The sequence below is a fragment of the Chiloscyllium punctatum genome, chromosome 19, assembly GCF_047496795.1.
Source record: "Chiloscyllium punctatum isolate Juve2018m chromosome 19, sChiPun1.3, whole genome shotgun sequence".
Classification (NCBI taxonomy): Eukaryota; Metazoa; Chordata; class Chondrichthyes; order Orectolobiformes; family Hemiscylliidae; genus Chiloscyllium; species Chiloscyllium punctatum.
In genome coordinates this window covers 48,682,724-48,710,157 of record NC_092757.1, presented here as the reverse complement: position 1 = coordinate 48,710,157, position 27,434 = coordinate 48,682,724, and the positions used below count along the sequence as shown (strand labels likewise).

Here is a 27,434-nt window from a genome sequence, read left to right as displayed (position 1 = left end):
TCTTTTGTAATGGCAACCATACTCAACTCAGCCCCCTGACTCCCTTTAATTTGGCCCATTATTTTTCTTATTCATGTACCTGTCTTTTAAAATGTTGTAACTGTACCTGCGTCTACCATTTCCTTGGGCAGTTCATTCCACATTACCCCCTGTATGAAAAGGTGCCCCTCAGGTCCCTTTTAAATCTTCCCCTCTCACCTTAAAAATATTCCCTCTACTTCTGAACTCCCCTACCCCAGGGGAAAAGACCTTTGCCTTTCACCTGATCAACAATTCTCATGACTTTATAAACCTCTATAAAGTCACCCCTCCTAGGCTCCAAGGAAAGAAGTTCCAGTACATCTAGCCTCTTTTTTAAATTTAAACACTCCAGACCCCAAAATCATTTTAAATTGAATTTAATAATAACCTTCGTATAGCAAGGTGACCAGAACTGTACACAGTACTCGAAAAGTGGTCTCACCAAAGTCCTGTACAATCACAATGTGTCATCCCAACTCCTATATTCAATGCACAACAACAAAAATAGAAATTGCTGGAAAAGCTCAGCAGGTCTGGCAGTATCGGTGTAAAGTTATCAGACTTTGCATTTCAGTTCCAGTGACCCTTCCTCAGAACTGGTAATTACACAACAGGAGATGAGGTTAGGAGAAGAGATGGAGACAGATGCGAGGAGTAGGGAGGAAGCTTCTTCTAGGCAGCTCCCTACAGAACAGCGGTTGTTCTGCAATTTTATGAAACTGGGTGCAGGTGACAGTCCACAATCAGTGCCTCATAATAGAGATCACATAACAATAGCAAACCAGGAGGCACATTTATACAAATTTTATTTCTATGTTAAACATCTGGAGCCTCAACAAAATAGCTGACTGAACACACACAAGTTCAGCATTTACAGTGTGAGCTTTTGCCTTAACGTTTCATTGCAGAGCATTCCAGAACTTCAACATGCAGCATTTACCAACTTAAAAATATATCTTTTCAAGATCTGAAAAAAAAAAATCTCTTTTCTCTTTGGGATCTTTGAGGCACAAGGTTGGCTTGACACCTTTTGTCAAGCCTCTGAAAATAGTGGGGTTCTCAATTGTCCTAATCTGTATAAGAGCATTCTCGACATTGTCTCTCCCTCTCTCTCCTTGGGGAAATTCCCAGCTTCTGCTCACCATCTTTCAACAGCAACTTCGGCCATCATGATATAGTGCTACCAGTTCCCATTAAAATTTAATTTGGATGGAGCCATGATATCTAAGATGACAGGAACAACCTTTTCTCTTCTTCGTTCTGTCATGTTGATCAGTGTGCTATCTCAAAATTAAGGATTGATTATTTGTCCTATATTTAACGAAATGTGACCGTTATCAATTGCATTTCATCAATCCTGGAAAAACAAAGTCTCATGGGAACAGTATAAGCATGGATCAGGATATACCATACTCTGAACTCAGTTTAAAGAGACTGACATTTAAATCCCTCATCAAGCAGTGCAGCTATTAGATAAATCCACGAACCTTGCAAAAGAAGAACAAAAAGTCTTTGGAGCCAGCTAAATCAAGAAAGAGGATAAGGAGGTCATTTGCCACTAAAGCTTCACCAAAGTCAGATATTTTATCCTCTTTTTGAGTTACAGATTAGGATTGTATGTGCACAGAATTCAAAATGAAGTTATTACTGATATGGGCGCAAAGATTATTTTTCAAATTAATTCTGATTAGAAGATATGCAAGTCACCTCATTTCTTGTAATAGAAAATGTGAAAGAATGATGTACGTAATATTATTTCAATATTCCAAATATATTTTCTCCCCTCATACCAGTTTTTTTTTCTCTGAATACATAAGTTTAAGGATAACCAACTGTCAAAATCAGGCTGACACTACTATGGATGAACTTTTGCAGCAAAATGGTTAGATATTCTGAAATTATGTTATGGCATACACTGTTTGCATGTATCACTTCAAAGTGATCTTCTGTCTCCATTCAGTGCTATGAGGGTTTTTTTGAAAGCAAAATAAAAACAAGTAGGACCTTAACATACTCCAAGATTTGCACTACATATTATTACTCATCTGCCAATGAGTTGTTTACAAGCAATCTCGAATCACTGACTAGGTTGCAATGTTATTCGAAGAAAACACTATTGTCAATGCTATTTTCTACACAACTTTTACATTAGACTTGTACCTGATTTGTTTAAATGTCATAACCATACAATGATATTCAATCAAAACTGCTGCAAGGAAAGAATGCAAAGAGGGGATCAATCAGCAAGCAGTAAAGAGGAATAAAATAAATCATGAAATTCAAATATCTGCAAATCAAAGTTGAGCAATTCAAAGCAACTATAAACAACAAACTCTGAAGCAATCAAAATATTCCCCTATTGTCATTTAAACAGCTTATACTGTCATTTGAGTTGTCCATTAAACCTATCTCTAAAAGAAGTTTGCAGTGTTTTTAAAAAAAATCAAATTGCAACAAAATGATTACCTTTGTCGACACAATTTTATTTTGGTGTAAGAAATGTCTTGGGCAATGTGTCACAGGTCTGTACCTATGCATGTCACATAGTCATAGGTTTCACAGTTTTAGATCATAAGCTGCAAGGCACCATTTTGTTCTCTAAATACACTTGTGTAATGACTTATTACTTTTCAGGATTGACTGCAAAATGTCACATTTCGGTAAAAAAAATTATAGTTTGAATGGTAAAAACAACGTGACAGAGAAAAGTAAAGACAATTAGAGATGGGACAACAAATGCGAGACGTGTCAGCAACACTGGACTATTATGAGCAGTTATGTTTGGCAGGAAGAACAGAGGAGCTGAATAATATTTGAATGGAGAAAATACACACAAAGCTACAGAACATGAGGATTTGAGAGTCCACTTGCATGAATCACATAAAGCTAGCATCCAGGTTCAGTGGGTAATAGACAGGATAAATGGAATGTTGGCTTTTATTTCAAAGCTAATGGAATCTAAAAATAGAGAAGTTTTGACAAAATTATACAAAGCACTAGTTAGACCACAATTTGAATACTATGAACAGTTTTTGGCCCCTTATCTGAGGAACTAGGTATCAGCATGGCAAGCAGTCCAGACAAGGTTCACAAGGCTGACACCTGGTATAGAGGGATTGCCTTACAAGGAGAGGTTGACAATTTGGGCCGGTACTCATTGGACAATAGAGGAATGAGAGGCAGCTTTATTGAAACATACACATTTCTTAGAAGGCTTGAGAGGATAGATGTGGAAAGGTTGTTTTCATTGTGGGAACATCTCGGACTACAGGGCATAGTCTCAGAGTACAGGTCATTCTGCTATAATGCAACAATTGCGTCCCTCTGCAAACCTCGTGCTACAGAAAATCGGGTTATGGGAAAGGCTGTAGAAAATCATACTGCAGAAGATAGCTAACAGAAAATTGTTGTACCTGTTCAGTAGAAAGCTTGCATTATCCAAACAACATTCACTATTCGTCTATCGCATCATAGACAATTTGCGTTGATGAAGCATGCGTTATAGCAGAACTCCCTGTATGGAAGTTACACATTTAAAGCAGATGAGGAGGGATTTCTTCTCTCAAAGGGAAGCAAATCTGTGGAATTCTTTACTGAAGGGGCTGTAGAGGTTGAGACATTCAGTATAATGAGGCTGAGATAGATAAAGTTTTAATCAGTAAGGGATTCGAGCATTAAGGGAGTCAAACTATTGGAGAAGATACTGAGGGATGGGATCTTCCCATTTGGAAGAAAATTGGCTTATCAGTGATAGGAAACATGGTTTTATGCAACTTAATAGAACTCTTTGAGGAAGTGACAAAGTTGATTAATGAGAGAAAGGCTGTAGATATGAAATTTACTCTAAATGGTTTACTCTAAAAGTCATTTACGTGGACTTCAGTCAGGCATTTGATAAGGTTCCCCATGTTAGGCTGATGAAGAAGGTGAAGGCATATGGAGTTCATCATGTACTAGCTAGATGGTTAAAGAACTGGCTGAGCAACAGGAGACAGAGAGTAGTAGTGGAAGGGAGCTTTTCAAAAAGGAGACCTGTGGCAAGTGGTGTTCCACAAGGATCTGTGCTGGGACCAATGTTGTTTCTGATATACATAAATGATTTGGAGGAAGGTATAGCTGGTCTGCTTAGCAAATTTGCAGATGACACTAAGATTGGTGGAATAGCAGACAGTGAAGGGAACTGTCAGAGAACACAGAAGAATATAGATAGATTGGAAAGTTGGGCAGAGAAATGGCAGATAGAGTTCAATCCAGGCAAATGCGAGGTGATGCATTTTGGAAGATCCAAGTCAACAGCAAACTATACAATAAATGGAAATGTCCTAGGGAAAATTGATATACAGAGAGATCTGGGTGTTCGGGTCCATTGTTCCCTGAAGGTGGCGATACAGGTCGATAGAGTGGTCAAGATGGCATATGGCATGCTTTCCTTCATTGGATGGGGTATTGAGTACAAGAGTTGGCAGGTCATGTTACAGTTGTATAAGACTTGGGTCTGGCCACATTTGGAATACTGCGTACAGTTCTGGTCACCACGTTACCAAAAGGATGTGGATGCTTTGGAGAGGGGGCTCACCAGGATGTTGCCTGGTATGGAGGGCACTAGCTATGAAAAGAGGTTGAATAGATTAGGATTATTTTCATTAGAAAGACAGAGGTTGAGGGGAGACCTGATTGAGGACTATAAAATCATGAGAGGTATATAAAGGATGGATAGCAAGAAATTTTTTTCCCCCCAGAGTAGGGGACTCAAATACGAAGGGTCATGAGTTCAAAGTGAGAGGGGAAAAGTTTAGGGGAGATATGCGTAGAAAGTTCTTTACACAGAGGGTAGTGGATACCTGGAATGCGTTACCAGTGGAGGTAGTAAAGGCAGGCACAATAGCATCATTTAAGATGTATCTAGACAAATACATGAATGGGCAGGGAGCAAAGGAATACAGAGCCTTAGAAAATAGGCAACAGGTTTAGACAGACGATCTGGATCGGTACAGGCTTGCAGGACTGAAGGGCCTGTTCCTGTGATGTGATTTTCTTTGTTCTTGTGGGGAAAAGGCAGGAAGGTGGAGCTGAGGATGATCAGATCAATCATGATCTCGTTGAATGGCGGAACAGTTAAATGGCTGACTTCTACTCCAATGTCTGATGCTAATGCTAATACACATTCCATGAAAGAATAAAAAAAAGAGCAAATTGACCAGTATTTCAAATGGCTATGATTCAAACAAACAGAATACTGCATTATAGGCAAAAGATTCAAGTCAGGTGGCTTTATTTAAAACTTTAATAAAATCAGAGGAAATCTTCCTCTCCTGGTGTGCAATGATCAATGACAAGAAATGTGGAAAAACACAATGATAGAAATTAAATAAAAATCTTGATGTCAGGAAAAACACTTGCAATCTTAAACCATAAATGGTGACGTCTAAAACTCACTGTGAAGCAGTGACTCTATTTCCATGCATTGGCATGTCCCAACCCGTCCTGTATATATTTCATTTCCAATTCTCCTTTCCTTCCTTGAGAAAATAATAGCGCAGATTCCCAACAGGCAAATTAGAGTGGGCGGCTGGTGGCTGGAGCTCACCAAATGCTTGTTCTGGTCACTATCCAATCATTCCTTTACAACAACATCCTCTATGTTCCATGGCACCATCCTCTTCAGTCCCCTGTTTGTACCAACTTTACTGCAGCACCGTCGTTCTTCTCAGACCAACTCTCATACTATTCTCAACACTTTACTCTGAATTCCAAGGTACCCAGGATTTGCAGGCTTCTGCCAGGTTGGTTTGTGTGCAGGACTACAGGCACCTCATGATCAGTACAGGATGCACCTTATGGCTCTGTGCTTGCTTTCATAATATTCACTCACTTTATGCTTACTTGGAAGCTGCCAGCCCCTGTCTACTGCACTTACCTCTTAGTGCACTTTCAGTATCTTCACTGCTCTTACAAGTATTGCCTTTTAGAACAGAGAAGAGAGATAGGCAGCTTGTAATGGTGAGAAGCACTGAACAACCAATAGATTGGTTATGTTGCTATGTGGGACCAAGTTATGTCAAAGCCACACATACAGCATGTGCCATCTGCTTAAATGTTATCTGCTTCAAGAAAATCATCATGTGTGGAAGTCAAAGGAGTGCAGTTTTTAATATGGTGAAGGGAAACTATAGACTGTCAGGATGTACCAGCACAATCAGTCAAGGGCACGCCCAACTCCATCCAAAGGTATTGGCCATAGAATCAGGCATTTTATCCTACCATATTGGAGTCTAAACCCTTGCAGTCTCGGCATTTAGCCACAGTGAGCCTTGCAGATTAAATGCAACCAGTCTGGGGATTGCAGCCCAGTCAGTCTGGGACATAGATAAATCAGTCTAGGGTCTGGGCCATGATTAGTTGGAGCTGAATTGTCATGGCAATCCAGTTAGCCATGGTCAGTCCTACAGCACTCATCAATAATGGTCAGAGGCTGTATTATGTTTGTGCTTCTCTAGAACCTTATACTAAAAGATGAGATAGATGGAGGGAATACTTTATTGTGGATCCCCTCAGCTCCAAAGTCAGTTTTAGACTGTGTCCCCTCACTCTGCCTCAAGGTCACTTGACCCACCCTCTTAAAAGTGCAGCACACACCCAGCTACGTACATAACAGATAGTCCAAGGAACCCTGAAAAGTGGGCAACTCAATGGTTCATCGTACTGGGCGAGTGAGGGAAGAGTCAGTGATAAAGGGCAACTGGAGATAATATGATCTTGGTTTGAATAGGAGAGAGCTGGGAGCTCGAGAACGGAGGAGAAATGGTTTCACTTGGTGTTCTCTTCTCCTGGGCTGGAGAAAAGTCGTATGTGAGACAATCTATTTTACTGAATGTGCCTTTGCCAATAGTGTGTTTATGGGATGTTACTACACTGTTGCTGTCTAAATAATACATTATTCTGTTAAGTTTTCGAATAGAGTTAAAATTATACCCAATTTTTCTTTCTTTTGTTTATATTTTAACTATAAGGTAAGAATAAAGCATGTTTTGTTTACAGCCAACTAACATAACCAATCAAATTACATCTGAAACTCAGCACCTTACTTGCCTTTAAAGAGGATAAAAGTTAGGGTCTAGGTTATCTCCTTGATATATTTGAAGAGAGTTTGATCTAGTCTAAAACATCTCTTTCTCTTGGATTCATCTCAAACACAGTACCTTATAATCCAACAGACCCAGTTATGCACAGTCACTCCTTAATCTAGACATGATCTCACTAACCTTAATCTTCAAAAGACATAATTTAGGCAGTTCTAAGATGCTATACTCACCATGGTTAGACTGTTGGGTTATGATTCAAGCTGATGTTACTGTAGAGAAATCAAATCATAGAGTGAAAACTGGCTTGACTAATCATAACTTGTTTTTATTTCTATTTAGTGAAATAGTCTTTCCCTGAAACATAAACACATAGTGCTGCTGATCTAGTTTTAACAATAAAACAGAAGCTTATCATCCAAAATAAGAGATAAAATAGAATAACTCAAGCTATTTACATAAAACATAATTTTAAAAATTTCAAAATGCAATTGAGAAAGTCCCATCTATCTCACTACCATCACATTTAGTGCTCAAACACCAGAGAAAATTCTGTTCTCCATTACATCTACAGGTAACTGTTTTATCCAATTCCCAGTTTTGAGAGTTTGATACTTTCCTCCTTAATTATTCACACAACAGGATTTTGAGTTTCTCAGATTTGAATAGCCCTCCAAGGTTGCAACCAAATGCAGAACTTTCAAATTAAAGTCCTTACACTGTGGGAACCAAGTTCCTAAATGTTCTGAATTATTTCCTTACTTCTGGAAAGACTGTTTTTTACACATTACTTCAACCAGAATTTCTGTAAACTGAAAACAAAAGCTTTTCAAGCTTGCTTTTCCCATAGGCTTTTGGCTAAGCCAAAAGAAACCTCCTAATTCTTCAAACTGAAATCAAACTGATCTTCAATATATACTCTGCCTGCTCGTAAAATTGTCCAAGTCCAGGCACTCTCATTCTCACTGCTTTAAAAAATGGCTCCAGAAATATTGACAATCTAACTGTTAAACTACTTCATATGCATAGACCAAAACCCACATGCTACTGGTTCAAAATTCAAACTATAAAATAAATGATATCAATATATATAATACATATAATATACACACAACCTCCATTTCAGTTGTTATTTGCACCATCAAGATTTTCATGTTTATTATCAAATCTCGACTTTTGAGAACAAGAATGTTCTATGCCAAGTAAAAAGTACTCGTAACACTCAGTGGGTCTGGCAGCATCTACGGACAGGGATTTAGAATTAAAATATCATGTCAGTGATATTTTATTTAAAGTCTGAATGTTTTTCCCTCTCCACAAGATATGCTAAGTATTTACATGATGTGCAGGTGCCAGTGTTGGACTGAGTGGACAAGGTCAGAAGTCACAAGACACCAGGTTAAAGTCCAACAGGTTTATTCGAAATCACAAGTTTTTGGAGCACTGATCCTTCATTAGGCGAAGTGCTTCACCTGATAGAGATTTACAGCATTTTCTGTTACACCTTCAGATTTCTAATAGCTGTAGTATTTTACATTTGTTTTGTGAAGGTGGATAAGTTTATTCCATCAGCTTTGTCAGAAATGTAATCTTATATTCTTCAAATCTGCTAATCTATTATAAATATAATAGCCAAAAGTCAGATTTGTGAGCAGCATGGTGGCTCAGTGGTTAACACAGCTGCCTCTCAGCGCTAGGGACCTGGGTTTGATTCCAGCCACAGACGTCTGTCTGTGTGGAGTTTGCACATTCTCCCCGTGCCTGCATGGGTTTCCTCCGGGTGCTCCAATTTCTAGGGAATCGGTCTAGGTGGGTTACCTTTCGGAGGGTCGGTATGGACTTGTTGGGCCAAATGGCCTGTTTCCATGCTGTACAGAATCTAATCTAATATTTATGATTTATCTATTAACCCCATTATTGAAATAGCCAAATAGTTTGTGAGACCTAGTTTAATATTAAACTGCAAAATTTTGTGATATAATTTACAAAAATCACCAGGCATATTCAAACATCAATACAAATTGAACTATTCATAATTTTATTTACAATGAATGAAATATTAACCTACATTTAAGAACTCCGCTGCCTAAGCTTAATTACTGTGGCTGGAACATTACAGCCTTAACGTCATGGACAATGGTGAGAAATTTGGAATAAAGCACAAGAAAACACCTATCTCAAGGTTGGGAGCAACCAGCTGCATTTTCTAACAGTGGTCTGGACGACAAAACCAGATTCTCACTAGTCAGAGAAGAGATGCCTATTAAGGAGGACTAATGTTGTTTTGTGTACAAAAGGAGTTGTATCATTTTACTGAACTCATGTTCTAGCATTACGATAGACAATACAATGTTTTTCATGACTTCCACAATAAGTTGCTCTTCTTTTATTAAATTTGCATTCCAATTTGATTTCTTGAAAACTTATTTTTCATCATCCAAATTTGATTCTGTGCGCTACTCTCAGACGTATGTGAAGAGCATTTGGTGGGATCTAAAGAAGTCTCCTTTCTCTGGGACAAAAATATCACCTTAATTTTCTTAAAAATGTTATAAATCAAAACCTATATAAAATAAACACCCACAAGGTACAGACTTTGATTGAGACACATTGTTAAAAAAAAAAGAGGTATTCCAAAACCATACAGGCTTCAGGAATTTGGAACTTTCAGTGCATTAAGCCTTCTTATACTTCAAAACACAGGATACAACTCTGCATCACACTTTAGAATACTCCGAGTACACCCTGTACATGAGTGAAAATAATGATGACTAACGGCTTGCTAAATGATTTCTTTCTGTCTCTGCCAGCCTCAGAATTTTATTCTCACAGTTACAATGCAATTGTATTGTTAATACACAGCAAAGGATGCATAGGCACACATTCCTACATCAGCTGGACAGGATTACATATGAACTCAGGTGTGCACACGTCTGACCTGAAATACTCCATTAATTTCAGTTATTTCTTTTGAATTTATTTTTTTTCCAGTGATTGTTCTTCAATGCACATTTGTTTGTTAATTGCCCTTCAGTATCCACTTTATCAATTTGGTACAGGTAGCACAGTTTCTTCTGTAGGTAGGTATGTACTTTTTACATACAAGGCTCATTGCCCAATATTGTTGCAACAACTTCACCTCCATGACCTTCAGATAACTGCCTTCCTTCAATTCGTCACATTATGCATCCCCAGTGTAATTCGCCCATCTTTTGTGACTGTGCCTTCAACTTTCTGTGCCTTAACCTCTGCTAAATTCACTGCTAAAATCTATCTTGTCACTTAACCTTATATTGCTTCACATAGGTTGGTGTGAAAAGTGTCTAAGCTTGTTCGGATGCTTTTCTTGACACCAGTGCCATTATAATCTAAGTTGCAGTTTACTTAGTATAGAAATTTGGAATGATAAAGAAAGCAGAGATGCAGCTAGACTACCTGTTATTGGAATAAGTTTAGAGCTGCCACTTAAATTGTAGCCATTCCTGTTCCATTGTAATCAGCACCATCCAGCAGTCAGTCAGTCCTTTGCATCTAAAAACCGGAAGAACAGCAGATGTTGTATTTACCCCAGAAACAAAAACAGAAGTTGCTGGAAAAGCTCAGTAGGTCTGGCAGCATCTGTGAACATAAATCAGAGTAAATGTTTTGGGTCCAATGACCCTTCCTCGGAACTCAGCATCAGTCCGGTGTCATGTTGAACGTATGAATCAGCAATGAAGCTTCACTATAGTCACAGGACCACAAACCATTTTAAAGTGTTTTAGTAAGCTTTTGTCAACCATGTTCGTCAAATCTAGAAACTGGTGATGATAGTAAAATCAATAATGGTGTTATCATGCATGAAGCCTTGACCATCTATCTAGATTTCTCAATAATAAAACAATTGATTTTAGTTGTACAGTCCCCTCTATAGCAAACCCTGGTAATGTTTATAATCAATGAAGTTTTGTGCTTGAAATTGAGTGAATTAAATATTGCTCTGAAATTATACCACAATCTATGTAATATCCTAATCTAGATTGAAACCTTCCATGGAAAGATTTTACAATAATTTGTCACTTCATATCAACTTCCTGTCAATGATGACTTAGTCCTTCCATTTTATGTTTAACCAATGACAAAGTAGATGTCAAGATAGTTAATCACAAGACAACTGTTCAAGGCCATGCTACCTAAATGGTTATAAGTAGGGGTTTATCTCATTGACCAGCTAGGTATTAATCATAAGTACAGTTATCCAGTAGTGGCAACTTAACTCAATTACATGCTTGCTCAGTCCCATTGATTGCTTACAAAATTATAGATAGCTGTGAATATAGCTACAAGAACACAATCCAATTGAAGTTCATATAACTGCAACATCAACGCTCAAATGATTTGCAAATGATACCTTATCACCTAATTGCACATGCAATACAAATCGCTTACATTTTGATGAAACCACAACCCAGTTCTATCTTTTTTGAGCAAGACCAAATAATCTGGGTTTTCATGCAGGATGAAAGGTACATTGCAAATCCCCAAAACAATCTGCAACATTTTACTGTGTAATTTAGCAGGAGTATGGGTCCTTTTAAAGAGATTCACGCTGACCTGAGAAAACATTTCATTTCTCACATTTGTTCATATGCCAAGGCAGACGGTCGTGGTGGATGGCTGCTTTTCAGACTGGAGCCTATGACCAGTGGGATGCCACAAGGATCGGTGCTGGGTCCACTGCTTTTCGTCATTTATATAAATGATTTTGATATGAACATAGGTGGTTTGGTTAGTAAGTTTGCAGATGACACCAAAATTGGAGGTGTAGTGGACAGCGAAAAAGTTACTTCAAAGTACTGCAGGATCTTGAATACATGGGCCAATGAGCCGAGAAGTGGCAGATGGAGTTTAATTTAGATAAATGCGAGGTGATGCATTTTGGAAAGGCAAATCAGGGCAGGACTTGTATACTTAATGGTAAGGTCCTGGGGAGTTTTCCGGAACAGAGAGACCTTGGAGTGTAGGCTCATAGTTCCTCGAAAGTGGAGTCTCAGGTATATAGAATAGTGAAGATGGCATTTAGTATGATTTTCTTTACTGGCCAGAGCATTGAGCATAGGAGTTTGGTTAGGCCACTTTTGGAATATTTGTGCAATTCTAGTCTCCCTCCTAAACAAAGGATATTCTGAAACTTGAAAGGGTTTAGAAAGGATTTACAAGGATGTTGCCAGGGTTGGAGGGTTTGATGTACAGGGAGAGGCTGCATAGGCTGGGGCTGTTTTCCCTGGAGTGTTGGAGGGTGAGGGGTGACCTTTAGAGGTTTATAACATCATGAGGAGCATGGATGGGGTAAATAATCGAGGTATTTTCCCCAGATTGGGGAAGTCCAGAACTAAAGGGCACAAGTTTAGGCTGAGAGGGGAAAAATGTAAAAGGGACCTAAGGGGCAACTTTTTCCCACAAAGGGTGGTGCGTGTATAGAATGAGCTGCCAGAGGAGGTATTGGAGGCTGGTACAATTACAACATTTAAAAGGCATCTGGATGGGTATGTGAATAGGAAGGGTTTACAGGGAAGTTGGAGCTGAAAATGTGTTGCTGGAAAAGCGCAGCAGGTCAGGCAGCATCCAAGGAACAGGAGAATTGACGTTTCGGGCATCAGCCCTTCTTCAGGGCTGAAGAAGGGCTGATGCCCAAAACGTCGATTCTCCTGTTCCTTGGATGCTGCCTGACCTGCTGCGCTTTTCCAGCAACACATTTTCGCTCAGATCTCCAGCATCTGTAGTCCTCACTTTCTCCTTTACAGGGAAGTTGGTCAAGTGCTGGCAACTGGGACTAGATTAGGTTGGGATATCTGGTCAGCACGGACAAATTGGAGCGAAGGGTCTGTTTCCGTGCTGTACATCCCTATGACTTTATGAATATGTTTGATTAACAACAATCGATCACAAGTTTATCAATTAATCAAGAATCAAATACCATTTACATAAATGTTTCATCTTTCCATTATTGTTTGCATGACAGAGCATTTCCTGAAAGGACAGGCTCTAATTTTTAGAAATTGGAACCAGTCCCAGTGTTCTGCAGGGATCGGTGCTGGGTCTACCTTGTCTATAATGTATATAAACTATTTGGATGAGAATTTAGGAGGTATAGTTAGTAAGTTTTCAGATGACATGAAAATTGGTGGTATAGTCAATAATGAAGAAGGTCATCCAAGATTACAAAGAGATCTTGATCAATTGGGCCAATGGGCTGAGGAGTGGCAGATGGAATTTAATTTGATAAATGTGAGCTATTGCATTTTGGTAAAACAAACAAGGGTAGGACTTATACACTTAATGGTAGGGCCATGGGTAGTGTTGTCGAAAAGAGAGACCCCCAAGGGGCTCAGGTAGATACTATTTGAAAGTTCAATCACAGGTAAACAGAGTGGTTTAGAAGGCACTTCGTTTGCCTTCATTGTTCAGACCATTGTGGCAATGCCGCTCCTTCAATAAGGTTATGTTGTCCTTGGCTTGCTTTAAAGATCATAAAAGACACAGGCACTGGAAAGTCTGGGGTTGAAGGGTTTCAGACTAAATTTGATTATAGCTAACAGATACTACCTCAGGTAGGCTTTCTTTTCCGTAAAAAAAAGCTTGTACAATGAAAGGAGAGTGGACAGCTCTCCCAGCTCAGCTTTCCTCTGGTTTGGTTTGGTTTTTAGTAGTGGTGTTGAAAAAGCAGCTGGACCCAATGAAGCAGGTCCAGACTGGGACTCTCCTCTCTGACTTCTCTCCTCTAAGACCCTGTGCTTGATTCTATCTTTTGCGCTAAGGTATGTTTATGGGGATCATTACAAGTATTTGGAATAGCATTATTAGGTCGAGATAATTTGTTGGGTTTTCGGATAGGTTGTTATTCTGCATTCTGTTCTCTTTCGTTTGTGTTTCATTCAATAATTTTGTATCTGTTTTGCTTAAAACTAAGTGGGTTGACCAGCAGCATCACTCTTGGAATTTCAGTGTGACACCTGCTTAAAACAACTAGCAAAGTCAGGATCTGGGCTACTTCGTTGAAACGTTTTGAGGGGTCTGGCCTGGTCCATAACATCATTGACTGTAGGAGTTGGGACATTATGTCGAGGTTGTACAGGACATTGATGAGGCCACTTTTGGAATATTGTGTACAGTTCTGGTTGCCTTGCTATGGGGGGGGATATTAAATTGCAGAGGGATCAGAAGAGATTTAGCAGGACGCTGCTGGGTCTGGAGGGTTTGAGTTATAAAGAAAGGCTGGGACCTTTTTCACTGAAGTGTATGAAGTTGAGGGATGACCTTACCTGGAGGTTTATAAAATCATGATGGCCAGAAATAAAGTGTGGATGAGTTCAAAATTATGGAGCATATATACAAGGTGAGAGGAGAAAGATTTAAATGGGACCTGAGGAATAACTTTTTCGGACAGAGTGTGGAATGAACTGCCTGCGAAAGTGGTAGATGCAAGCTCAGTTATGACATTTAAAAGACATTTGGATAGTTACATGAACAGGAAAGGTTTAGAGGGATATAGGCCAAATGCAGACTGTGGAGCTAGTTTATTAAATGTGGAGCTTGAAAAACAGAGCAGATCAGATCAGACAGCATCGGAGGAACAGTAAAGTCCTGATGAAGAATCCAACCTGAAACATCAACTTTCCTCCTCTCCCGATGCCACCAGATCTGCTGTGTTCTTCTAGCTACACATTTTACTGACTCTGACTTCCAGCATCTGCAGTCCCTATCATCTTCAAATGGGACTGGTTTAGTTTGGGAAACTTGGTGAGCATGGATGAGTTGGACTGAAGGGTCTGTTTCTGAGCTATATGAAGCTACGAATAGCTGCATTGATATTCAATCAACCAGAATAAAAATACAAAAATCAGCCCTCATTTCTTTAACATTTTTCTAGTTTTTTTCTTACAAAAAGCAGTTATCATCAAAATAATGTACAGCATACACAGAGACAGTATACCTTAAAAATACAGCAAATGTTTTCAATCACAACTGACATTAGCAATACATTTGAACAACATGGCTACCTGGAGTTATGTCAGTATTTTGTCAACTAAGATAAGACAAATCACCCAGGAGCAAAGCACTGGAACAGGAAGCAGGACTCACATTTGTTTAAATTACTTGTGTTTTAGTAATCAAGGCTGGCACTCCAGTGTGGCACAGAGGGAGTTCTGCACTTTGAGGTGCTACCTTTCAGGTGAGCCATGAAACAAATGATGTCTCACAAATTAGTGCCACAGTTTCTCTGTTACAACAGTGATCATACTCCTCAGAACTTTTAGAAAAAACATACCATATAAATGCAAGCCTATTTTTTAAAAAACCCCTAATACCTGTATAAACAGAAACTAACATATATCATTAAAAAATGCTGTCACAACTCATCCCCATATTACAATGCAAAAATTACATTGCATATATTCTTTATGTATGTCTTATTCAATTTTTGGGCCTGCATAAATTGAGAAACCGTTTCCAATAATCTTGGCATTTTATGACTAAGAATGGTCATACAATGCAAAGAATTAACTTTTTCCATTGCTAGTAACATTTGCTGGCAGCCAAAGCATTATGCTGGAATAGAACTACATCATAGGTTGCTAAAGGGTAAGTTTAGTAATTGAAAACAAGTTCAATCAGAGAAGCTGTACCACAAACTTCTTGCATCAATCATGATCACCAGCTTTTTTGGAACCAGAGAGATCTATTCCACATATCAAAATGATTCAACCTACTAATTTTGTTCAGCCAATCATACTGGTGAACATTTTCACAGCCATTTACACAGTCCACTTGATAGAATTCTTAATCAAATCATGAATTGGGATATGACCTCTTAAAACTAATTTTGCAATGATGACCTGGTTTTTGCAATCAGCCACGAAGTGACAGCAGTTGAAATTGATTTAGAAGAAAGCTTTCTATGATAATCTAGCAATTTGTGCAATGGTTTTCACCTCTGTTGTCATTAAGTTGATTCTATTGCCAGCTTGAGGGAATTGCTGACGTTCAACAGCAGTATTGTCGAGCAAATTAAGCCGTAAATCCCAAAAAATAATTTTCACAGAGAACAAACTAGGAAGTAAAGAACACTGATTATCCTTCACCTCATTGTCATTTTTAGACAAGCAGATATAAAAGCTATGGAAAATAAACACAAGATTAAATTGGATCTTGAGATAAAAAATTGTTAAACAAGAGTGATATTGCTCTGATTGACAATGCTGGCACCTCAAGATATCTGCAGCCTCTGCCAGTTTCTGGCATATGGTAAGGGAAATTTGAGGTATTTTATTGCTACCAATCCTACTTTTGCAATGTTGTGTATAGCTCCTATATATTTATCAATGATAGAAGGAACAGCTTGAGTCGAAACAGAACAGGCACTTAACTTGGTTAATAATTTTTTTTTGCACGATAGCAATATATATGGCTTACATTACTGGTCAAGCACAATTACAAAGGATACATGGAGCTGTATAAAATGCATCTGCTCCTGAGAAAGACTAGTGTATAAATTATTGTCTTCACCCAAAAACTGTATGATAGCATCAAACTGAGTGGAACTACAATATTGACTGTTTCAGAATCACTAACTTATTCAACATCTCTCACCAGACGTCCCAAGCTTTTTCCCCATATGTAATATTTAGAGCATCATGTTTATAACTATAATTACTGCAGCTGTGCCCAAGACTTTAACTTCAGAAATGGAAGTGATCTGGACATTTCACAAATTTTCCCAGAATTCCCTTTCTTCAGGCTTGAAAGAATGTCCTCTACTTGAGGACTGTTAACTTTGGGTCTGATCATTAAGTTTTTCTAACCCCTACATGTGGATCATCATATTTTAGTTATCCCATGTTCCCATGTGCATGACATAGTTCCTTGTTGTTGGTCCATTTCCTTATCTGGAATGCCCTCAATCTTGTGAATATCCTTTGTGGAGGAACTCACCTTTGTTAGTCAGGTAATTGCCCATAATAATATTTGGAATACTTTCAAATTCATGAATGTCTACTCTATTGAAACAAGTACTTCCTTTCGTGTCATTCCCTTGATTTCTGTACCAGGTAATATTCTTCTGATTGGAAGAGCTATTTTTCTTTTTGCAGCATTGTTGAGACCAGGCAATTTCTTCTTTTCGACCAGATCTATATCCATGGGAATTGGTCTGGCTCTTACAAAATCATATGTAATCATATCAATTTGATGATCAGATTGGATGTCTTCAGTTGCTTCTTGTAGCTGTTGGACTTGTGAAGTAGATTTTTTCAGACTCTTAGTCATATTACTAAAAGATTGCTGTTCACCTTTCATCATCTTTGCCATTGACTGTCCTATCTGAACAACATCAGTTAAGGATTCCTAATTAAGATCACATAGATTGTGCTGCTTACCCTGGCTCTTAGTATTTCTTCTTCCTGCAAACTTTGAGTTTTATCCTCTGATCAGCAATGACAGGAGTATTTCTCAGCCCTGTATAATCACAGATTTCACAATGAATTATGAGATTTTCAAACTCTTTGACATCTCCACATCCACAAATTATCTACAAGGTACACTGCAGAAATTCACCACACATCTTCAGACAACACTTTCCAAACCCATGACCAAGGACAAGGGCAGGACATATATGGGAATACCACCAACCTTCAAGTTCCCCTCACACCATCCTGATTTGGAAATATATCAATGCTCCTTCAGTGTCACTGGATGAAATTCTTGGAATTCCTTTCCTAATGCCTTGTAGTCTACCGACAGTATATGGCTGACAGCGGTTCAAGAAGGCAGCTCACCATCATCTTCTCAAGGAAAACAAGGAACAATATCCACAATTGAACAAAACTTAAATTGCTAGTCAGATATAATGAAGAAGCACTCTCGGGAGCTGTACAGAATCTATTTGTTCCCTTTGCAGAATAGCATAGAACTTATGTCTCCACCCAAAGACGGAGTGTGATATCATCAGATACAATGGAGCACATTTTCTTAAGTAATGATTACTGTATTATTTCCTCTCCTCTTTTTGCTGCTTGATTATTTAGTCATTTGGAATTATGTTAGTGTCTTTTACTTTGAAGACTGATGCAAAGTCTTTTTTCAACTCCTCTGCCATCTCCTTGTTTCCTATTGTTATTTCCCCAGTCTCGTTCTCTGAGGCCTATGTTCACTTTGGCTTCTATCTTTCTTCTTATATACTTAAAGAAACTCTCATTGTCCATCTTGATGTTACTGGCAAATTTACCCGAAAAGATTATCTTCTCTCTACTATTTTTTAATCATCTTATGCTGGTTTTTAAAACTTTCTAAATCTTCTGGTTTCCATTAATCTTTGTCACTTTTTTTAAAAAACTTAATGCAATCCTTAACTTTACTGGTTGGCTTATCCCCTTCCTAGAATCCTTCCTCCTCATTGAGTTTTATTTTTGCTATGTGCCATGAACTATATTCTTAAATGTCTGCTACTGTTGCTCAGCTGTCTGTGGCTAAACCCTTTCCAGTTATCTCTGTCCTCACTCCTTTGTAATCACTCTTATTTAGGGTTAGCACAGTTGTTTCATACCCAAGTTCCTTCTTCTCAAACTGAATGCTAAATTCTACCATGTTACAATCACTGTGTCCAAAAGGATCTTTTACTCTGACACTGCCCCAAATAAATTCTGCCTCATGGTTTCCTCTGCCAATCTGATTATCCCAATCTATATGAAAATTAAAGTCACAACAATTATTGTATTGCCTTTTTTACATTCCCTCACTATAGCCTGATTTATTCCCTGTCCCGTCATATGGCTAATGTTAAGGGGCCTATAATCTATCACTACTATTAGTATCTTCTTCCCCATTATTTATATTTCTTGCCTCTCCCCATATAGATTCTACATCTTCAAATCCTAGATCATTTCCAACTATGATACTTCGCCCATCATGTACTAACAATATTACCCCATCACCCTGCTTTTCTTGAAACAAACACAGAATGCTAGAAACATTTAGCAGGTCTGGTAACATCTGTCGAGAGAGAAACAGAGTAACATTTCCAGTTGAGTAAACCACATGGCACATTGGTTAACAAGTTAGAAATGTTTGGAATTAATGGGTCCTTGGTGATACAGATTGGAAGTTGGCTAAAAGAAAGGAAACAGGGGGCAGTTTTAGATGGGCATTTCTCAGGCGGGAGACAAGTTAAAAGTAATGTTCTCCAGGGATCAGCGTAGGGACCTTTGTTTTTTTCTGATGTATATAATCAATTTGGAGATGGGTGTTCAGGGCAAAATCTCCAAATCTGTAGGTGATACTAAGCTAGGAAGAACAGTGAGTTGTGAGGATCATGCTCAGAGACTTCAGAAGCACATTAACAAGTTGGCCAAATGGACAGATACCTGCCACATGAAATTCAAAGCACAGAAATGGGAGGTAACGTATTGTGATAGAAGAAACGTCGAGAGACAAAACATGCTCAATGGGAAAACTTTGAGGGGAATACAGAATCAGAGGGAGCTTACAGTACAAATGCACAATTCTCTGAAGGTGTCCAGGCAAGTTGAAATATTTGTTCAGATGACATATAGGATCCTTGAGTTTGTAAATAGAGGCACAGAATATAAAAGCAAGGAAGTGATGCTACACCTAAACAAATCATTGGTTACACCACATTTGGGCATATTGTGTTCAGTTCTGGGTACCTTATTTGAATTTTCAAGGATTTTAAAGACCTGGACAGAGTGCACGGGAGATTTCCCAGATGATACTAGAAATAAGGGATTTTAGATAAAATGAAAGATTAGAGAAATTGGGCTTATTCTCTTTGAAGCACAGATTAAGAGGTTACCTTATTGAGGTGTTCAAAATTATGAACAGTTTTGACAGAGTAAAAAATGATATTTTGCTTCCACTAGTTGGTATGTCTCCAAGTATGAGTCACAATTTCAAGATTGTTAGAAAGTGAGCTGGCAGTGAGATGAGAAGTTTCTTTACTCAGAATTGTAAGGATTCGGGATGTGCTGCCTGGGAGAGTCCTGGAGGCAGTTTCCATACAAGAGCTAGTTATACAGTTGAAAGTGATTAATTTAGAGGAGATAGAGCTGGAGATTGGGGACTACCTGCATAGGTCTTTCAGGAGTTGGTACAAACACTGTGGGTCGAATGACCTTCTGTATTCTAATATTCTATGATTCTATGATTGTGTGTCACTCCACAAATGCTGCCAGACTTGCTGGATTTCTCCAGCATTCTCTGTGCTTGTTTTAGACTTCCAGCAACCACAGTATTTTGCTTTTATTCAAGAATCCCTACATTGTGGAAGCAGGCAATTTGGCCTATCGAGTCCACACCAATCTTCGGAAGAACACCCCACTCACACCCACTCCCCTACCCTACCTCTGTAACCTTGCATTTCACTGGCTAATCCACCTAGCCTGCACATCCCTGGACACCATGGGCAATTTAGCCTGGCCAATTCACCGAACCTGCACATTTCTGGTTTGTGGAACGAACCCAGAAGAAACCTGCACAGACACAGAGAGAACATGAAAACCTCACACAGACAATTGCCAGAGGGTGGAATTCAGCTTGGGTCTCTGGCTGTAAGGCAACTATGCTAACCACTGACCCACCATGTTGCCCCTCAAGTGGTTTTATTGGTTGATAATGGATCATTTTATAATTCTTTTAGCCTTCATCTCTATCCATGCACAGTCCCAGTGGCCCTCCAGTCTTCCAGAAGCCTACATCCTTCGCACTACCTTGCTGTTTTGTGTGTCTTAGCAACCATCAGGTTATTTCACTCTCTAATTCTCAAAGCTTAATTTTTTTTTTAATAAACAAAACTTCACCTTTTCTCCACATTCACCCTCTGGCTAAAACATCTATATTGGGATATTTAGAGTCATAGAGATGTACAGCACAGAAACAGACACTTCAGTCCAACTCATCCATGCTGACCAGATATCCTAACCTAATCTAGTACCATTTGCCAGCACCCGGCCCATGTCCCTCTAAACACTACCTATTCATATACCCACCTAGATGCTGTAATTGTAAATGCTGTAATTGTACCAGCCTCCACCACTTCCTCTGGCAGCTCATTCCATACATGCACCACTCTCTGCATGAAAAAGTTGCCCCTTAGGTCTCTTTTATATCTTTCCCCTCTCACCCTAAACCTATGCCTTCTAATTCTGGACTCCCCAACCACAGGGAAAAGATCTTGTCTATTTACCCTATCCATGGCCTTCATAATTTTATAAACTTCTATAACCACCCCTCAACCTCCAATGCTCCAGGGAAAACAGCCCCAGTCTATGCAGCTGTTCCCTATAGCTCAAACCCTCCAACCCTTGGAACATCCTTGTAAATCTTTTCTGAACCCTTTCACATTTCACAGTTCACCTGTGACTCTACTTTCAAGCTACTGTGAACCTGCACTCCAAGGTCTCTTTGTTCAGCAACGTTCCCTAGGACCTTACCATTAAGTGTATTGATTGTGCTCTGATTTGCTTTTCCAAAATGCAGCACCTCTCATTATCTCCATCTGCCATTCCTTAGCACATTGACCCATCTGATCAAGATCCCATTGTGCTCTGAGGTAACCTTCTTCGCTGTCCACTGCACTTCCAATTTTGGTGTACAAACTTACTAACTATACCTCCTATGTTCACATCTAAATCATTTATATAAATGACAAAAAGTAGTGGACCCAGCACCGATCCTTGTGGCACACCACTGGTCACAGGCCTCCAGTCTGTAAAGCAACCCTCCACGACCACCCTCTGTCTTCTACCTTCGAGCCAGTTCTGCATCTAAATGGCAAGTTCTCCCTGTATTCCATGAGATCTAACCTTGCTCACCAGTCTCCCATGAGGAACCTTGTCGCACACCTTACTGAAGTCCACATAGATCACGTCCACCGCTCTGACCTCATCAATCCTCTTTGTTACTTCTTCAGAAAACTCAATTAAGTTTTTGAGGCATGATTTCCCACACACAAAGCCATGTTGACTATTCCTAATCAGTCTCCAATATCCAGAGATACATGAACTCAAACAGCAAAGGCAGTAACTGTGCAGATTCACTGCTGTGTCAGTTAACAGTGCAGGTTTCTTTCTCTCTCTCCCTCACTGACCATGTGCTTGCTGCCTTTTGTCTGTCTTTCTCCATTTTAAAAGTGCGGTTGTTTTGACTTTTCTTCCCCAAAGTTCCAAAACAATGCAACAGCATATAAAACAGTTATTGCTGCTCCTGGGGTTCGAGGAAATCACCTCGAATACCTAAAATACCTCAAAAAAGGAGCTGCTCTTACAGCTACAAATTTTCTTCCTGTCCTCCATCTTGGATTATCCAAATATTCCAACAGATCAGATAAATCAGAACCGAAGATGAAAAAAAAAAGCCCAGCAACTAAAAGAGCATCAAAAACTCAACACCTTACTTTGACCTACAACTTCATTTCAGAGAAATAAATTGACTCAACCAAGCAGGTCATGAAGACAAAGTTAAGTAAGGTCTTAAATATTGTGAACTGCTGGATAGTTACATGTCCAAACATCTAGCTAGAAAAGGTGTTATAAAATGTCAGCTATTTAGAGGTTTAACCTTAAGTTAGAATTACCAGCTGTAACAAACAGGCCAGGATTTTCCTTTTTTTCTAACCATGTATGAAAGTGAGGCCATTACCTGGCAGCTAACAAGCTGCTTCCATTGATGAACTAACTCATAATATCATGATGATATATGCACTGCCTAGCTGGTGCCTCAACACTGATCTGTCAGGCAGCAGACCCTGCCAGTCAGAGGCTGGCAGCTTCTGAGTTGAGGGGCATTGGTACAGGTCTGCATATTCCTTCATTTTCTCAGGTTAGGTGTGGCTAGGACGGGGCTTATTAAGGTCAAAGGCTAGAGTAGGGTATAGCTTTCAGAAGCCACCTTTTTGACTGCCATCCATGCCTCCAAATGCCCTTAGATTGGTATAATTGCTGACACTTCCCACACTTGGTAGGCAGGTCATTCTTTAGTTTCCCAGTCAGGTAACTAGCCAACTTTCCCTTCTGAGAGGTGGGCAATCAGTAGGTAGCAACTTGAAACCCTTAAACGGTCATTTAAGGGCCTGAATATTCAACTGGTGGAGCAACTTCAATGGGGCAAGAACAGATCTAACCTGAAAAGGCTGGAACTGAAGGTTGCTGAGAAAAACAACAGCTGAACGGGGACAACCTTCAAAAAGGGCACCTCAAAGGGAAAGATGGGACAACAAATCCAGAACTTCCTGGATAACAAAGGAATTAAGTTAAAAATAGGTGTCATGTGAGAAGTAAGCTGGATACAGAAGATCAAGAAGTGAGGTGAAAAGACAAATAAGATAAGCAAAGAGGGATTTATCAAAAGGACTGGCAATTAACATCAAAGGAAATCTCAAAGTCTTCTATAAATACATTAACAATAAGAGGTAAAAAGCGCAGTGGGGCTGAATAAGGTCTAAAAAGGGCATTCATACATGGAGACAAGAGGCACAGCTGAGGCACCCATGAGGCACAGGTCATAATGACAGAGAAGGAAATTTTGAATTATGGAATTATTTAAAATCAATATGGAAGAAGTGTAGAATAAGCAATTGATAACACACCAAGAACAGATAAGGTGCATCCAAGGATAACAAAAGAAGTGAATGTGGGAAATTACAAAGACACTGGCAATTACCTTTCAATTTTTCTTGAATTAGGGGACAGTGATAGAGGACTGAAGAATTGCAAATTACACCTTGTATCTTCCATCACTTTATTGATGATCGGGAGTAGACTGATGGGAGCAATAATCAGCTGGGTTCAATTTCACTTGCTTTTTCTGTATATTCCTGAGCAATTTTTCACAATGTTGGGTAGATGTAGTGTTGTAGCCATATTGGAACATCTTGGGATTACCACTGACAAGAATCTGAAGTGGATTAGCGACATAAATACTGTAGCAAGCAAGAGACAAGCAATCCTGCAGTAAATAACTCATCTCTTGACTTCCCAAATCACTGTCTACAAGGCATAAGCCAGGAATATGATGAAATTCTTCCAAAGTGCATGGATGACAGCAGATCCAACAACATTCAAGAAGCTTAACACCATCCAGATTAAAATAGATCACTGGATTCACTCTCTCCACCACTGACTCTCAGCAGCAGCAGTGTGTACCATCCACAAGATGCATTGCACCAACTCACCAAGAATCCTTAGATTACAGCATTCACTCCCACAATCACTACCATCAAAAAGGACAAGGGCAGCAGATATATGAAAACATCACCACTTGCAACTTTCCCTCCAAGCCACTCAACACTCTGGCTTGGAAATATCTTGAAAATTTATGATGAAGGGCTTTTGCCTGAAATGTCAATTTTCACGCTCCTCAGATGCTACTTGACCTGCTGTGTTTTTCCAGCAGCACACTCTTGACTCTAATCTCCAGCATCTGCAGTACTCACTTTTGCCTTGGAAACTTCTTGCCATTTCTTTAATATCACGGGTTAAAACCCTGGAACTCCCTCCCTAACAAATCATCAATCTAAATTTAATTTCAACCAATAAATAGTTATCTAAAGTTCTTTATCGAGAAAGGTTCCCCACCCAGTAATTTTTAGCTCCCTAAATTACAGAAAAAAAATCAAATAATCTAACTGGTAATTATAGGGAGCATTTAAACAAGCTGATCCACAAACCATTTTTTGTAATAAAGATATTAAAGACTAGTGCTATGGAGAGTATTTTTCAAAATTAATCTCCTTAAAATCATCAGTCAGTCAGCACAGGCAATCAGGGAGAATGCCCTCATTCTGTGTTACAACACTCCATATTTACTTGGAAGCCACTAATTGCAAAATTTAAGTAGACGAGCTGTCTCTTTATTCAGATATGCTTGTGATTCAGTCATGTGAGAAACAAAGCTCACTCACTTCAATAATTTCAGTCCGAGACAAGATCTGAAGCAATCAGTATGTTTATTATACGCTTGCAAGTGTGGTGCCTGAAGTAAGGCACACAGAGTTTAGCAAGTACATATCTTATATAGGATTCACTACTCCCAACCTGGTGCCCATTACTATTGTTTATCTCTTGCCCTATCCGGCCTTGTGCATAACAAAGTACAAGTTTTACTCGGCCATTTCACCACATCTTGCTGTGGCCCGTTGTTAGGTATATCCTTTTTCACGATTATCTACTTCCTCCATCTGTGCCATTTCCTCCCTTTCCCCAACCATATTGATCCTTATGATCTTTTAATTGGGGTTTGTTTTTGTTTTTGCAAAAGTGGGAAACAGATGCTTATAACTACTGCTTGTACAAGCATATCTGGCTTAACCTACATTCTCACAGCACTTTATCTATTTGTTTACCATTGTTTGCAGGCACGTTTCATTCTTGTATGCACATTTTAGCTAATACAAAAACAATTATATATTTCCTCCACATAGTTTTCATTCTTGTTGACTCAGCTCTTGGTTGAAACAATTATACACTGGTGTGAGTGCATTTACCTTGCATACGTAATTATGATTGCAGAAGTAACATGACTTTACCTATATCCTACAGTCAGCTATTTTTTCTTGATGTTTGGCAGTCTCAGACCATGCTGCCTTTGAGCCAAAACTAAACTGTCATGCTTTAGTTTCAGGGAGCATTTTTCTATTTGACCAAAAGCAGATGCAGGCAAGAGGCTGGCATTAATTTGAGAATGGCTCGCCTATTCTTGCTGATATTAATACTGATATCAGCCAAGTTCTCAAATCAGCTACCACAATGTTTTATCTTTACACAGATTGTCTGTGCATTATTTTTAGTTTACCTAATTGAATAGAGGTATCTGAATTCTAACTAGTGATTCATCTGCCACCCAAAACTTTAGCAATCCATTTCTTAAAGCTTAGTAAAAATTATTTGAATTTTGTGTGAATGAGGGTTTGGTGAGAACTGATATTAATGTGATTGCTTTATTAACACTGATATTAATGTTCTTATACTTTACCAGTGCATAACTGTTTATTTGGATCACCGAAATTTGTTGGCACCAGCAATTGTTTTAACTGGCAACCATATTTAACAAAAGAAAAAGAAGCAAGACGGTAAAGTTTGTTTTTAACCACAGTAAGTTACAATAATCAAGAATGTATTGATTTAAAGATAATTTTCAAAAAGGTATTAGATAAATACTGAAAAGAAAAGAAAATGAAAAAGAGTAGGAGATTGAGATTAGCAGGCTGGCTCTTACAAAGAACAGATATCTATACAAATGACCTCCTTAGTACCTTATGATTCTACAATTAATGTGTACTTAAATTAACAGGAATTTGATTTGTATTTAATAAACATTTCAGACGATCATTGGTGAGTGTTCATATACGTAATGGAGCCAAAATGGCCTCAAAACATCCGAACATTGAGCAAAGTTGTGAGTTCCTTGCAAAAAGTGTAAGAAACAGTTTGCTAAATATGCAAAACTGTTAATTCTCACTTAACGCACCATCTGTGGCTAGCAATGAGTTCAATCCTGCTTGAGGGTTCTAAAGCCAGAGCCCAGAAACATTACTGGAGTGGTCACTTCAGTAACTGCGATCCAACAAACCAAATGTTGCTGTGATAAACTGGCTACTGAGTATTTTATATTGTAGATACAACTACAGCAAGGTATACACTCGTCTGATTTATTTTTGATACCTCAAATAGCTATTAAGCAATGGTCAAAAGCTGCTAGAGAGATTGGCTGCAATATTTTGTAAAGAAGATCAATAGAATTGAAGCACAGGAGGATAATCGAGAATGAAATACATCTGAAGTTCACATAATAGACAAAACCTCCTTTGGTGTTGTTTTCACTAACTGAGTAACTGCAGTTTCACACCATTAAAATAAAGATGATGAACAGTCACAGTTTCTGCCAACTCTATACTCCAAGTGAGGGCTGCAGTTATCTCATCACAAAACATTATGGTCCATAAGTTACTGTCAGAAGAATTACAAGGCTAAAAGCATTCATGCATAAATTTGCTGCAAGGGCAATTGCATTGTGAAGCACATAAATCCAAAAGGTGCTATCTGAGATGAGTTCCTGCACTACTAATTTTGTGGAAAAATCAACTCAGTGTCTGGTTCATCACTAAAATTCACTAAGCAATGTAAAATTGCTGTGTTTGTACAGTAGACACAAAGTTACCTCTTGACAGAATATCTGGGCTGGTCAGAAGTGACACTAAGACACTGCTACTATTTTGGAGCTGTTTAAGATCAATGCATATTTAATTAAGAAGCAAATTACTGCAGATGCTGAAATCTATACTGAAAA

At 38.8% G+C, this 27,434-nt stretch overlaps 1 protein-coding gene across 10 annotated transcripts in view; it reads right to left on the bottom strand.

The window, feature by feature from the left end:
* The window catches only part of srrm3 (serine/arginine repetitive matrix 3), a 779,036-nt gene that overhangs the window by 691,830 nt on the left and 59,772 nt on the right, over positions 1-27,434 (bottom strand). Inside the window, exons 2-3 of one of the 10 annotated variants that reach the window (XM_072589341.1) lie at positions 10,536-10,631; positions 7,334-7,372 (exon numbers count right to left, since the gene is read on the bottom strand). The exons of the other annotated variants lie outside the window; for them this stretch is intronic. The gene's annotated coding sequence lies outside the window, so the exon portion shown is untranslated. The remainder of the gene's footprint in view (positions 1-7,333; positions 7,373-10,535; positions 10,632-27,434) is intronic. 10 annotated transcript variants of the gene reach the window in all.